Source organism: Schistocerca piceifrons, chromosome 9, assembly GCF_021461385.2.
Source record: "Schistocerca piceifrons isolate TAMUIC-IGC-003096 chromosome 9, iqSchPice1.1, whole genome shotgun sequence".
In the NCBI taxonomy this organism is placed as follows: Eukaryota; Metazoa; Arthropoda; class Insecta; order Orthoptera; family Acrididae; genus Schistocerca; species Schistocerca piceifrons.
Genome location: NC_060146.1, coordinates 218,721,382 through 218,736,456, shown reverse-complemented (window position 1 = coordinate 218,736,456; position 15,075 = coordinate 218,721,382). Strand labels below are relative to the sequence as shown.

Below are 15,075 nucleotides of genomic sequence, written 5' to 3'. Positions count from 1 at the left end.
TTTAATGACTTCCAACCCAACTCGCGTATCATATCTGCCACACTCTCTCCCCTATTACGCGATAATACAAAACGAGCTGCCCTTTTTTGCACCCTTTCGATGTCATCCGTCAATCCCACCTGGTAAGGATCCCACACCGCGCAGCAATATTCTAACAGAGGACGGACGAGTGTAGTGTAAGCTGTCTCTTTAGTGGACTTGTTGCATCTTCTAAGTGTCCTGCCAATGAAACGCAACCTTTGGCTCGCCTTCCCCACAATGTTATCTATGTGGTCTTTGCAGTTGAAGTTGTTCGTAATTTTTACACCCTGGTACTTAGTTGAATTGACAGCCTTTAGAATTGTACTATTTATCGAGTAATCGAATTCCAACGGATTTCTTTTGGAACTCATGTGGATCACCTCACACTTTTCGCGCTACTGCGAAACTTAATTCCTTCTGCTGAATAAATCTGAACGATGATGTTTGTATTCTTGTTTACTGTCTTATATCAATGTGGTGCTAAAAATTCTTAATGAATTGTCATTTTGTTAACTTCACTTAAAAGAGTATATGAAAAACCGTATTTACCTATATCTAAGGTCAAAAAAAGTAACAGAAGCCTGAATTATGAAATGCCGATGCATCTGAGAAATGTATCGACATTATAGTATCAATGTATAAATCACATTATTTGTGCAAAATATCTACGTATCGTTGACATATCTATGGAAGACGGACGTATGAGCAACCTTAAAATTATTAACGCCAAACACCACCCTCTTCCGGACTGACAAATTCTTCACGAACTTGGGGATTCGAAGAGCCGTCAATGTGGACCAGCACGACGTAGCCAGCTTGGTAGTTGGTTGGCGCCGAATTGCAGAGGAGATATGGAATCCTAACGGCAAACCGCCTTTCACTGATTACTCATCACAGTAGCGCCGAATAACTGTATGAGGTTAGTGATTTATCCATCCTACGATAGGCTCCCGGTACGTACGCGCTACCCCCTTCGAAAGAGTTCATCTGGGACCTCGCTTGAACCGTCCTAGTCAGCACTCTCAACAAATCTGGCACTGCGTACAATTCCACATAAATTAATGTAATTGTGACGTCTGAGCACATGAGCGTAGCACCAGGCTTCCGAAAACATTCGTGCCGACTACTTGTGTAGTAAATGTTCTGCGTGTATTTTTTCGAAGATTTCAAATACACGCATTAATAACAATTTTGCGGTTAAAACCCGAGAGCATCTGAATAGCCACTGAAATATCTACGAATAACTGAGGCCTAGGAATAGGCAAACTCAAAACACGAGCTAGAGACTTTCTACTGAGGACGTAAATGAGTATTTCGTTACATAGATATCTTTACTCGAGCAACGCACAAGGGCACAAACCATCTGTCCGCTAGAAGAATGGGTGTTTTGTACATTCGAAGTTTTTTTTCTGGAGCCGGTAAGCCGTAATACAATCCGGAAATCAACTGCACGAATTCATTCGGCAGCTGCAGGGCCCGATAATGCAACGTTGTAGATGGTCAATTTACTCGGCAATCCTCTACTGCCAAAAACTACGGACATTTTTAACCATTCTCTGACCGCCAGCATATTTCCAACAGCATGGAAGCAGGGACTCGTAAAACAACAATGCAATAAAGAATCAGCCAAATACATAGTTCACAAACAGCTAACTGAATATTTAACATTAAATAATCTTTTAGATGTATAGCAATCCGGTTTCCGGCAAAATCGCAGCATGACGACAGCTCTTATGAAAGTGACTGACGAACTGAAACAAACTATGGACAAGCAACAGGCGGTTATAGTGTGCTTCTACTATTACATCAAAGCTTTCTCCACTCTTTAACTTTGACGTTCCACTTGCTAAACTCACAAGCCTTTTTTAAGTGTTGTATAGCGACTTTACTCGTATTTTACATCTTGCTAACAGTGTGTAAAAAACAAAAAGGTCACAATATGGGGATCAGTATTGGGCCCATTGCTCTTCATTACATATTAATCATATGTCAACTATTCTCTCCCACAGCAAATATCACCTATACGCTGACGATATTCAGTTATATCTAAGTGCAAGTCCAACACACCTATGCACAGCCATCTATCACGTAAACGCCAATTTAGTTGTCCTAACAGTGTAGGCGCATAACTTAGATGAGAAACTTATACCATATAAAACGAAAGCAATCTTAGTCGCTCATGAAAGTGTTACTATGCTCTCGGTCAGAGCATCTCTTCCACCATTAACCCCAAACGATACAGAAATAATCCTTCCTTCCTTTGCAAACAGCTTGGGGATAATTCTGGACCATCATTTAGGCTGGACGAACGCATAACCACAGTTTGTAAGGTGTCCGGGTCACTTCACTCATAACATGAATATAAAAAACTATTTCCTTTCGAGCTTAAAAAGACGCTCGGAGAGACACTAACACTCCCCACATTCGACTGTGGTTACATGGTTCTCCATTCTTATATGGGGGGAATCACTCAGACTGGAACTAGCGATAAATAACTGTGTGCGACACATCTGTGACGTATGTTTTTTCGGCCATATCACACAATCCTACGAATAATTCTATCGTCCTCTCAATCACTGTACTCCCTCTTGCTTGTCTTCAACACTTACTCTCCTATTTCAACACCACAGTACGAAAACACGTTCTCAACAAAGTAAAATCATTTCTGCACCTTAAAGTAACACTACCATGTCCTACCATTTCCTGCATCGGGAACATGATTTTGGAACAATCTTCTTCAAAATACCAGAGAAATTAAATACCTTCCATGTTTCGAAAGCCAGTTAATGGTCCACCTTCCGTTACAAAAGCCACCTCTCCCGCATTCTGTGTAGCTCACTAACGTCAGTACCCCCCATCCCAACTTGTCCCTACCCCCGTCGGCAGATTTCTCTATTTATGTTCTGTTCTTTCCCAACAGCTACCGTCACTGTCATTTCCATCTTCTCCTCTTCCTTTATCCATTACGCTTCTGATAACACTAAATATGGCGTCAAACGTGCTACGCTAATCTATATCATTATAAACGCCCTTTACAAATGTAGCCGGCTGCGGTGGCCGAGCGGTTCTAGGGGGAACCGCGCGACTGCTACGGTCGCAAGTTCGAATCCTGCCTCGGCATGGGTGTGTGTGATATCCTTACTCCATCAGGACAACGCTCCGAATATTTGCGCGGTACAGGATGTAGATGAAGATGAAATGGGAGATACGATACTGCGTGAAGAGTTTGACAGATCACTGAAAGACCTGAGTCGAAACAAGGCCCCGGGAGTAGACAACATCCCATTGGAACTACTGACGGCATTGGGAGAGCCAGTCCTGACAAAACTCTACCATCTGGTGAGCAAGATGTATGAAACAGGCGAAATACCCTCAGACTTCTAGAAGAATATAATAATTCCAATCCCAAAGAAAACAGGTGTTGACAGATGTGAAAATTACCGAACTATCAGTTTAATAAGTCACAGCTGCAAAATACTAACGCAAATTCTTTACAGACGAATGGAAAAAGTGGTAGAAGCGGACCTAGCGGAAGATCAGTTTGGATTCGGTAGAAATGTTGGAACACGTGAGGCAATACTAACCTTACGATTTGTCTTAGAAGAAAGATTAAGGAAAGGTAAACCTACGTTTCTAGCATTTGTAGACTTAGAGAAAGCTTTTGACAATGTTGACTGGAATACTCTCTTTCAAATTCTGAAGGTGGCAGGGGTAAAATACAGGGAGCGAAAGGGTATTTACAATTTGTACAGAAACCAGATGGCAGTTATCAGAGTCGAGGGGCATGAAAGGGAAGCAGTGGATTGGAAGGAAGTGAGACAGGGTTGTAGCCTGTCCCCGATGTTATTCAATCTGTATATTGAGCAAGCAGTAAAGGAAACAAAAGAAAAATTCGGAGAAGGTATTAAAACCCATGAAGAAAAAATAAAAACGTTGAGGTTCGCCGATGACATCGTAATTCTGTCAGAGACAGCAAAGGACTTGGAAGAGCAGTTGAACGGAATGGACAGTGTCTTGAAAGGAGGATATAAGATGGACATCAAAAGCAAAACGAGGATAATGGAATGTAGTCAAATTAAGTCGGGTGATGCTGAGGGAATTAGATTAGGAAATGAGACACTTAAAGTAGTAAATGAGTTTTGCTATTTGGGGAGCAAAATAACTGATGAGGTCGAAGTAGAGAGGATATAAAATGTAGACTGGCAATGGCAAGGAAAGCGTTTCTGAAGAAGAGAAATTTGTTAACATCGAGTATAGATTTAATTGTCAGGAAGTCGTTTCTGAAAGTATTTGTATGGAGTGTAGTCATGTATGGAAGTGAAACATGGACGATAAATAGTTTGGACAAGAAGAGAATAGAAGCTTTCCAAATGTGGTGCTACAGAAGAATGCTCAAGATAAGGTGGGTAGATCACATAACTAATGAGGAGGTATTGAATAGAATTGGGGAGAAAAGGAGTTTGTGGCACAACTTGACAAGAAGAAGGGACTGGTTGGTAGGACATATTCTGAGGCATCAAGGGATCGCAAATTTAGCATTGGAGGGCAGCGTGGAGGGTAAAAATCGTAGAGGGAGACCAAGAGATGAATACACTAAGCAGATTCAGAAGGATGTAGGCTGCAGTAGGTACTGGGAGATGAAGAAACTTGCACAGGATAGAGTAGCATGGAGAGCTGCATCAAACCAGTCTCAGGACTGAAGACGACAACAACAACAACACAGGGCTGAAACTGCTTTAGCACCGTCCTTACAGTCCAGACCTCGCTCCTTGTGACTTTGCACTGTTCCCGCATGTGAAAATGAAGCTGAAAGGAGTGCAGTTTTCAAATGATGAGGGCCTCCTGAGGGCTTGGGACAATGGGTGTGCCTTACTCCCTACAGGAACTTGGGAGAACTGGTTTAGGGATTGGTTTCGGAGGACGGAGAGGTGTATTCATTGTGGCGAAAAAATTAAATAAATAAAGCTGTATTGCAAAACTTTCCTTGTACTTGAGAAGAATAAGAGAAGCCACCGCCGGGTAATTGTGTAGAGGCAATCCAGTTGTGCAAGCGCGCGTCTCACTCTACATTTACGTGCCGCAAACTAACTTCTCGATACTGCTGTACACCGACTTAACGTAAGTCTGTTTCATTTACAGTCATTAAAATTTCTTAAGTCGTCATCGTTTTATTTGCGCCGCACAAATTACTGTCGACAGACTCTGTGTGTACGGGAAAGCAATCCAATTTGACATAAATGTCAGGAGGTTTATGAAGTCTTTGTTTGGGGTCGCAATTTAAAAAATGGCTGTCCTACCTGCACCTTATGTTCTGGTGACGCCCCAAGACCATAGGTTTACTACAGAACTCTAGCCTGTTGACGAAGGTACGAGTATACGGAATATGTTCCCAGGTATGTGAGTGGCTCTAAGACTCCTTAAGTAATAGATTCCAGTATGTTGTTCTTGACGGTGAGTGTTCATTAGAGACAAGGGCACCGTCAATAATGCCCCACGGAAGACACATACTGGACACTCACTATTACCGCTCGAGCTAGAGTTATTCTCTCTATATATACAAACGATGTGGACTGCAATCTGCGGTTGTTTGCTGATGACGCTGTGTTTCACTGGAAGGTGTCCAACGTGACTAACTGTACGAGGGTACGAGATGAATTAGGCAAAATTTTTAACTGGTGTGCTGAATAGCAGCTAACACAAAATGTAGAAAAATGTATGTTAATGCGGATGGGCAGGAAAAACAGAAGTCTAGTTTTCGGATACAGCATCAGTAGTGTACTGGTTGATACAGTCATGAAGTTTAAATAGCTGGGCGTAACGTTGCAAAGCGATATGAAATGGAACGAGCATGGAGGATTGTAGAAGGGAAACAGAATGGTCGACTTCAGTTTATTGAGACAATTTTGGGCGAATGTGGTTCATCTATAAAGAAGGCACATATTAGACATTATAACCTATTCTTGAATACCGCTCGAGTGTTTGGGATCCACACCAAGTCAGATTAAAGGAAGACGTTGAAACAATCCACAGGCGGGCTCCTAGATCATTTACTGGTGTGCTCGAACAATACACAATTATTAGGGAGATGCTTGGGGAAGTCAAACGCGAATCTTGGAGGGAAAGCGGAATTCTTTTCGGCAAACACTGTTGAGAAAATTTAGAGAACCGGCATTTGAAGCTGATTGCCGAACGATTCTATTGCCGCCAACATACATTGCGCGTAAGGACCACGAAGATAAGCGTGGAGGAATCGGGGCTCACACTGTCTGCGAGTGGAAGAGGAAAGGACACTACTACCAGTGGTACAGCGTACCCTCCGCCACGCACCGTACAGTGGTTTGCAGAGTATGTATGCAGATGTAGAAGCTGCTTTTACATCTAATGATTTCAGGGCGTTAAGAACCAAGTGTTGATTTATATGTCCTGGGAAGCTCTGAATCCAGCCAAACCTGGTGCGATTTTCAACAGACCTGTACCGTAAGAAGCATTTGATTCCTTAGTATATTAACGTGATTACGAATACTGGCGCTTAAAATAATGCCATTGCACTGTCGATCAAACCGTCTAAAATGTGCGATGTCCGCAGCTCGTGGTCGTGCGGTAGCACGCCCGGGTTCCCGGGTTCGATTCCCGGCGGGGTCAGGGGTTTTCTCTGCCTCGTGATGACTGGGTGTTGTGTGATGTCCTTAGGTTAGTTAGGTTTAAGTAGTTCTAAGTTCTAGGGGACTGATAACCATAGATGTTAAGTCCCATAAGAAAAAAAAGTGCGATACTGACAATCCATATTGCCTGCAATAAACACGGGCACGTTCCCTGCTGTAAAATCAGTCTTGCCCCGAGGAAGGCCGGTGTAATTCGATCGAAACGTTGGTTTTATCGTTTATACGAGGGCCGTTTAATATGTAATATTTTTTCTAAAAACAGGTTGGTTGTATTCCGATACACCATATTATTCCCCCACTCTTTTGGCTACAAAACCCTGGTTTATAATACAGTCTCTGTTTAATTCGACAGCCTTACGCCACCTTACTGAGTGGGCCTGTATACCCGCATGGTACCTCCCCAGTAGCCAACATCGGAGCCAAAGTCTTGCTGCATGAATAACCTCCCTACCATCCACGTATTGTTTCCCGCTGAGTGCATGCCCCATTGGGGCAAACAGATGGAAGTCGGAAGGCGCGAGATCCAGGTTGTAGGGTGGATGAAGAGTAGTCCAATGAAGTTTTGTGAGCTCCTCTAGGGTAGGTCATGGAGAAGAAGTTCGTTTGCATTTTCCTGAGTCACGGCAGTGTGCGTCCGGCCAGTACGCGTGGGATCGGACAGGTTGGCCGACGTTGTTGCGATGCTGGCACGCCTAGCCCAACGACTCGCCGAGCTTTTGTCCACTGGCAGGCCTCCGCAGACATCGTGCAAGCATCGGTGAATACCTGCGATGCTCTGGTTTCCGCCAAAAGAAATTCAATGCCAGCTCTCTGCCTGGAACGCGTTTTTACAAATCTCTGATATGCGTGCATGAAGGTTTCTGAGGCCCGTATCGAATGCTAAAGAAAGTCGATAGCTGTTCCCGCTGTCGTCGATACTGCGCGTGACAAAATTACGCGACGTTTCCCGGAAATGTCGTGAAATGGAGAGTTACCCGTTGGTATTCCGGTTACTATGGATCCATTTATCGATTGTCATTTTTTATTCGAAGTTCGCTGTTGCTATAAGACTTTACATTTTGCCATTTGGAGATAGTGAGTGGAGCTGTGGACGCTAGAAAACGGAGCGCTAAGTGGAGAAATTGGAAAGTTTCCGACATTGTCTTCTGTTTGAGGTCAATAGTGCGGTGACAGCCGCGGAGATAACCAGAAACATTTGTGCCATGTGCGGGCAAGATAATGCTTTCTCATTATATGGAGGATCGTTTTAACATTAGAGACTCTCCAAGGTCGGGAAGATGAAGCTCGTTTAAACGCATCAATCCACGGTGATCAGCGTCAATGTACTCGAGAACTGGCAAATGTGACGACTATGATCATTCCACCATCGTGCGACATTAGCGTCCAATGTGGAAGGTTCGAGAATCGGGTGTCTGAGTACCGCATGCTGTAAGCCGAAATCACAAAAATCAGCGGATGGCCATACGTGCAACTCTGCCTGCTCATCATCAATAGGCTCCCTGTGTGGCACTCTCCAACAGGTCAAACAAACCTGTGACCATTCGTGCTGCCCTCCACTGTATACGTCCGATGTTCCCCACTGTTCTATCTGCTGCATGTCCCACACACTTGACCAATATTCTAAGATAAAACGACGAAGTGATTTGAAAGCACTCCCCTTTCTAGACCGACTCCATGTTGATAGCAACCTGCCGATGAATCAAAGTCTGCCATATGCATAACCTACGATTGGGGCTAAGTGATCGTCCCATTTTATTTCGTATCTCTGTCATTTATTGGACTCCACTCAGGAATTTCTAGGAGCTGACGGATTCCATTTGTGACTCACTGACACTGAAGGCATGGAATACACCAATTTTACTTTTTTCTGTACAGATGTGACTATTTTTGGTCGGCCTTTTTTGCTGTCCTATTTCATTACACGCAACTTCACCTGAAAATAGGCCTCTAATAAAGCAAAACTAGGATAATGGAATGTCGTCGAATTAAATCAGGTGATGCTGATGGAATCAGATTAGGAAATTAGACACTTAGAGTAGTAAATGAGTTTTCCTATTTAGGGAGTAAAATAACTGATGATGATCGAAGTAGAGAGGATATAAAATGTAGACTGGCAACGGCAAGGAAAGCGTTTCTGAAGAAGAGAAATTTGTTAACACCGGGTATCGATTTAAGTGTCAGGAATTCTTTTCTGACGGTATTTGGAGTGTAGCCATGTATGGAAGTGGAACACGGACAATAATAGTGTAGACTAGAAGAGAATAGAAGCATTCGAAATGTGGTGTTGGAGAAGAATGCTGAAGATTTGATGGGTACATCACGTAACTAAGGTGGTACTGACGAGAATTGGGGAGAAAAAGGAATTTCTGGCGCAACTTGACTAGAAGAAGGATTGGCTAGGTAGGACATATTCTGGTGCATCAAGGGCTCATGAATTTAGTACTGGAGGACAGTGTGGAGAGTAAAAATCGTAGATGGAAACCAAGAGATGAATATACTAAGCAGTTTCAGATGGATGTAGGTTGCAATAGTTACTTGGATATGAAGAAGCTTGCACAGGATTGAGCAGCATGGAGAGCTACATCAAACCAGTATCTGGACTGAAGACTACACCACCACCACCACCACCACCACCACCACCACCACCAACAACAACAACAACAACAACAAATAGGCCAATGGAGCCATCTCAGGCTGCTGGTACTGGCGAGGAAAAATAATATGTTTCTAAAATATGTCACGAATTCAGTATTTGGTAGCGACTAAAAAGTATTTAGAAACTGTTGAAAAGACGTCAAGGGTCCACTTGTGGCCGTCAACAGTTCTATCTTTGATACAGCAATTTCGGTGTATACGCAAATATCAACCGCACGTAACTGTTGCCATGTTACGGTACAGGCAACGAGTATTTGAATTTGATCGCACTTTTCATACATGACATCATAAGTGCCATGGATCATGCAATCAACTAGATGCAGTGTTTCTTGGTTCCCGAAAAGCATCTTACTCAGTATCACACCTGCTCTTATTATAGAAAGTACGGTCATGTAGGGCATCAAGTGAAATTTGTGACTGGACTGAGGATTTATTGGTAGGGAGGGCGCAGCAAGGTATCTTTGATGCAGAGCCATCGAGAGATGTAGGAGTTACTTCATGTGTGACCCAGAGAAACGTGATCAAACCCTTGCTTTTCATGTTATATGTTAATGACTTTCCATGCAGTGTTAGTAGTTATATAAGACTTTTTTTCGCACGATACGATGATACAGGGCGAAGAACTGTCTGAGAAAGCTGCACAAATATTCACTCGGGCCTTGGTAAGATTTCAAAGTGATATAAATGGGGCAACTTGCTTCAAAAATTCAGAAGAGTAAAACTGCGCACTTCACAAAACGAAAAAACGTGGTATCCTATGATTATGCAGCAGAAGCTCGATTATCCGACCTTCGATTAACCGACTGCTCCGATTATTCGACCATCCGCGTGCGCTCCGCGCCTAACAGCGTGCGAACACTATCGATCGATTTTACTCAAGAAACCTACCATACCGTGGGGCTGTATTGCTGACAAGCCCCAAGGCACCCCTCTAATTCTGAACTTCTACAAGGTGACAAAAAAGCTATGTTTTCGCCCCGACCCCCTTTCCCCCAACCAATGGACAATCGTGTTATTAGTTGGTTAAAACGACGTTACAGAAGGAAATATGTCAGCTTTGCTAGAGAAAACAATGAAACGCCTCAACACAAAAGACCCTCAAGAAAACTATTCTACAAAAAAATCGTCGCAGGAGGTTCGCCCGAGTAGTAACCAAGAGCAAGAACTTCCAGAAACTAATGAATAAGACACTGGCATTTAATAACTGTTTAGTAAACTCTTCAGAATGATGTAAATCCTGCCGATGTAGAGGAATGGTTACCGCAAGTTGACTTTGCTGCTGTTATGGATCTGGTCATCGATCTTGTTTTACGATACTAAAATGTTGAGCAAGAGAAGTCAGATGACGAAAAACGCGTATAAGACGAAAAAAGCAGCCACTCTGCAGCAAAGAATGCGTTCGAAACTGTCCTCAAAAGTTTGGAATAGGACCCAACTGCTATAACTTTGGACATGTTGTGTGCAAAGAATTGGAGTGATCCAGCCACAAAATCAGGTTTAAGAAATCAAAACAAAAATTTTTTGCACATTTTCTTAAACAGACTTTCAATGTCTACAATTTTCTGTTTTACTTTCTCTTTGTTAGAAACATAATTTTTTTCTTAATTTTGATTCACTACATCATTTTGAGCCCTATAAATGACATGGTTCCTTCTTCTCCGATTATCCGACCTTTACAGCGTTCCGACAATCCACGATTCCCTAAACTTACTGTTAATCGATGTTCTGCTTTTTTTGTTGTTGTGGTTTTAGGGCGCACAACTTCAACGGTCATTAGCGCCCAGATGTTCTGCTGTAATATCAATGAGTCACAGTTGGAATCGGTCAACTTATACAAACAGCTGTGCGTGCTAGTGCGTGGGGACTGGAACGATCACATAGCCTCAGTCGTAGTTGGTGCGGATGGCAGACTTCGGTTATTGGTGGATCACTGGAGAAATGCAACCAGTCTACAAAGGAGATTGCTTACAAATCACTCGTACGGCCCGTCGTAGAATATTGCTGAAGTTTGTGGGATCCATATACAGAGGACGACAGCAATAATTGTCACGAATTTATTTGATCCATGGGAGAGTGTCGCAGAGGCGATGAGGAAACAGAACTGGCACGCTTCAAGATACACACCAATTATCCAGAGAAAGCCTACTCACAAGTGTTTAACAAGTGACTTTAAATATTGGCTCTAGGAATAAACTACAAGCTCCTATTATCGCTCACGTAGGGATCGCGAGAGCAGCGCACACGGAAGCATTTAAACATTCTTTCCGCACTCCATACATGAATGAGATGGGAAGGAGCCCTAATAACTGGTGCAGTTGGCCGTACCCTCTCTGTGCGCACTTCACATTGGTTTGCAGACTATGGATGTCGTTTGAGATGAGTAGCATGAAAGCTAAACTTCAGTAGCAAACCACTGATAGCCAGAAACTGAATACGCCACCATTTAAACAATTTGTAATTTACTCTGACTGGGGACTAATTTTTTTAAAAATTCATAATTTAAAAAAAAAACTAGATCACGGATGCGGAAACAAGTCAGTGAAGTGCGTGTATCATGAAGTAGTTGTGTTTAGTGTGTTCAGTTCCTGGGCTTGGACCCTTCGCGACACGTTGGGCAACACCTGGTTCCCTCACGACCGTTAAAAACTGACTACGAGACGCCGTCTGCGAACATCGCAGCTCGCCGCTGGATGCAGGGGCTGAGCGGACAAAGAAGCGTGGGGTGGGGGTAGAAGGGGCCAGTAACCGGCATCCAAACACGGGGAGCACGCACCATTCTGCTATCAGAGCTTCCGAATTTCGCAGACGACACGGTGAGATGTATGTGAATGTAATCGATGCAAGGTCACTACAACCACCGTTCTTCACTGACTAATGTAAAGGTACGACATCTTACAAAATTTTGTCGTAGACAAGACTTCGTTGCAGCTGCCGTGTGTGTGTGTGTGTGTGTGTGTGTGTGTGTGTGTGTCACATCGTCTGACAGTGCTATGTACAAAAGTCAAAGGCCGAAAAATTCACAATATCATTGCATATATGTAGTGACAGAACAGGTAAAAACCCAGTGATTTAAAGTGCAGTAAATGACAGGCGAACTAGCACAAGGGTGTAAAATACAATAAGAATAAAAATAATATGCAGGCGCTTCTGTACACGTTTACCTGTCACTTCCTGTGCACACACGCAGAATTCGGATAACTTGTCAGTACGCGTAAACAGACCACGCTCCAACCATACGGTTACTCTCGTTTATTTCTGACAGACAGGTGCGGACTGCCCCCCCCCCCCCCCCCCAAATTGTATTTTTTATAGTTAATCTGCGATGTATGTAGTACGTAATTTGCAACCAAACTAACTGTCGGAGTTATGTCAATTATATATTACATGCTTGCTGAATTTATCTGTTTCGGCTATTTATAAACAAAAACCAGTCAAATATCAATCAATTGTTGTCTACAACGGACTGCTCATGAACCCAGTGCTTGATTTCTAAAAATACAGGTGCCGGTACTGTAAACTTCCCGGGGCAGGGATTGAAATTTAGACTTCTTTAAAACGTTATTTTAGCGCTTTTCAGCGCGTAGCGTCAAATCCATCACTGCATAAACCAGTCACAACAGCAGGGTTCACAATTTTGTGATACTGGACGTATATTACAGCGGAATATTCATTTTGCATTCACATTTATTTGTTGGCTTCGTAAAATCATAAACTGTCACCTTCTAACCTAATTCAGATGTAGATCCACACGAGGTCTCCCAAACTGTGCTTCGAAAAACACCAGTTTCCGCAGGAAGAGAATAAATGCTCCGCAAAAAACTATTAATAAAATGTTTTTCTTCAATATGACGATACTATTTTTTTAATATAATTTTGTGTTATCAGTTGTGATCTAAAACTGAAGCTCTAACTGAGTGAAACAAATTTTTCTCGTTTTTTTACATTTCATTAACCTTCAAAATAAATAATGTGTTAAGTTAAAGTAACAGGATCACAAAGAGTTCCATTGGAGGAAATGTCTGGGAACCCCTGGTCTGCATCACAGATGCATGCAGGTTTTAGCTGTGGTAGTGTTGGTAGATTAAATCAAACACTGGAACATACAGGGCTGGAGAAACACAATATGGAAAGGATAGAGTGCTGCTCACAACACAGGAAGGCAGTCGTGGACAGGCACAGCGAAAATAATGCTAGAAATGTTCAGCTTTCAAACTGCATACAACCTTCACCAGAAGTGAAAAACACAACTGACACACACATGGTCACTGACATCTCCAGGTACTGAGGCCCAACTGCCAATCCTGGAATGACACTGGATATATATGAGAGAGAGAGAGAGAGAGTGTGGGGAGGGGGGGGGGGGGGTCAAATTCATGACCATCGTACACATAGGAAAATTAGAATTGCTACGGGGTGTCACTAATGGCTGAAGGAAAAAGCAACTGTATTCGCACACCAATTTCTTACCAGAACTAAAAGTTGTTCCTACATGCCATAATAATTTGCAAATGGACGATGGTACATTTTATTTGAAGCTTCTATTGCTATTTTCTCCCCTGGTCGAGAAGAAAGAAAAGGTCCTACTGTTACGACACTAATCATCTCACCCATTTCACAGACCATAAAAAATAACTAAAACTTAATTCTTTCTTGCGACTGGAAGATGTTATAAAGACTTCAGATTTCCTACAAAATCACCGTCCAATAAATGGTTCTAATACTATTACTGAGCGATGTAGTACAGTCATTGGCATGCATAACCCTAATTCGGGAGGTCTGTCCAGCCATCTACATTTGTATTTTTGTAATTTTCCTAAGTCACTTAAGGCGAATGCCAGAACAATTCCTTTGGAAAGGAGATGTCGGATTTCTTCCCCTTGCATCTGAATTTGTGATCCACCAGTCACAACATCCTTGTGACCAGGACATTAAAATCTTTTCTCTTCCCGTTCTTCCCCAGTATTGTTTATTTCGGAAAACACAGTCCATTTGTCAGCAGCCAAGTTCTATTTCTTTCAGTTTTTCTGTAAATTTTTCATACAGTCCCATTCAGTTCTCCTAGCAATTGAGATAATTTCTGCAATTATCTTGGCACAGGTAAGGTTTATTGCAGTGCAATTTCAAATAATTAAATTTTGTGCATGTTTTTCTGTTGAACACATGTAATCTCATGTTTTGTAAGTGTAAATTTATTCTGTCTGTAGCACAATAGTTGCTCAGTGAACAGCCAGTTATACAGCTCATTAAAACACCAGCGTCAGAAGGTTAGCATGCAGCATATCTAGGGTTCTATCTGCTTTTATAGTTTACTTCTTCAGTTAGTCTTGCTAGGATGTGTGGACGCTGTGTACGGATGCAGCCATGTGGTTTACTAACAGCTGAATGCAATTTTGGCTGTGGTCAGTCACCTTCCGCCTACTGTCTCAGGATGTAGTGGTGGTGGAAAACCTGGCTCGTCATGTGGGACACATCAGGTGTCACTTGTTTTGCCCACATGCTCTGCTTCTGAGGCACCTCCTAGTATACCCGATACAGTGGATCCGTCCTCACAGCAGAGTGAGTGGCAGGTAGTAATGCAATCGTGTTGCTCGAAGCTGAGGACCAATGTGGAGACTGGCCACTTGGCCTCGTCCATTCACCCTGTGAGTGGGCAGGTGGACACTCCTTAAACAGGGTTTGAGCAGGTGCATTGGGGGGGGGGGGGGGGGGGTGTTATGGGGCCCCTTAAGCTAAGCAG

At 42.9% G+C, this 15,075-nt stretch overlaps 2 protein-coding genes across 5 annotated transcripts in view; one reads left to right on the top strand and one right to left on the bottom strand.

Moving 5' to 3' along the window:
• The window catches only part of LOC124716940 (G patch domain-containing protein 2), a 165,779-nt gene that overhangs the window by 133,582 nt on the left and 17,122 nt on the right, over positions 1–15,075 (bottom strand). The window lies entirely within an intron of this gene.
• LOC124716943 overlaps positions 12,101–15,075 on the top strand; it is a 69,846-nt gene continuing 66,871 nt past the window's right edge. The window contains exon 1 of one of the 2 annotated variants that reach the window (XM_047243526.1): positions 12,101–12,220. The gene's annotated coding sequence lies outside the window, so the exon portion shown is untranslated. The remainder of the gene's footprint in view (positions 12,221–15,075) is intronic. The other variant, XM_047243525.1, reaches the window with a different exon arrangement.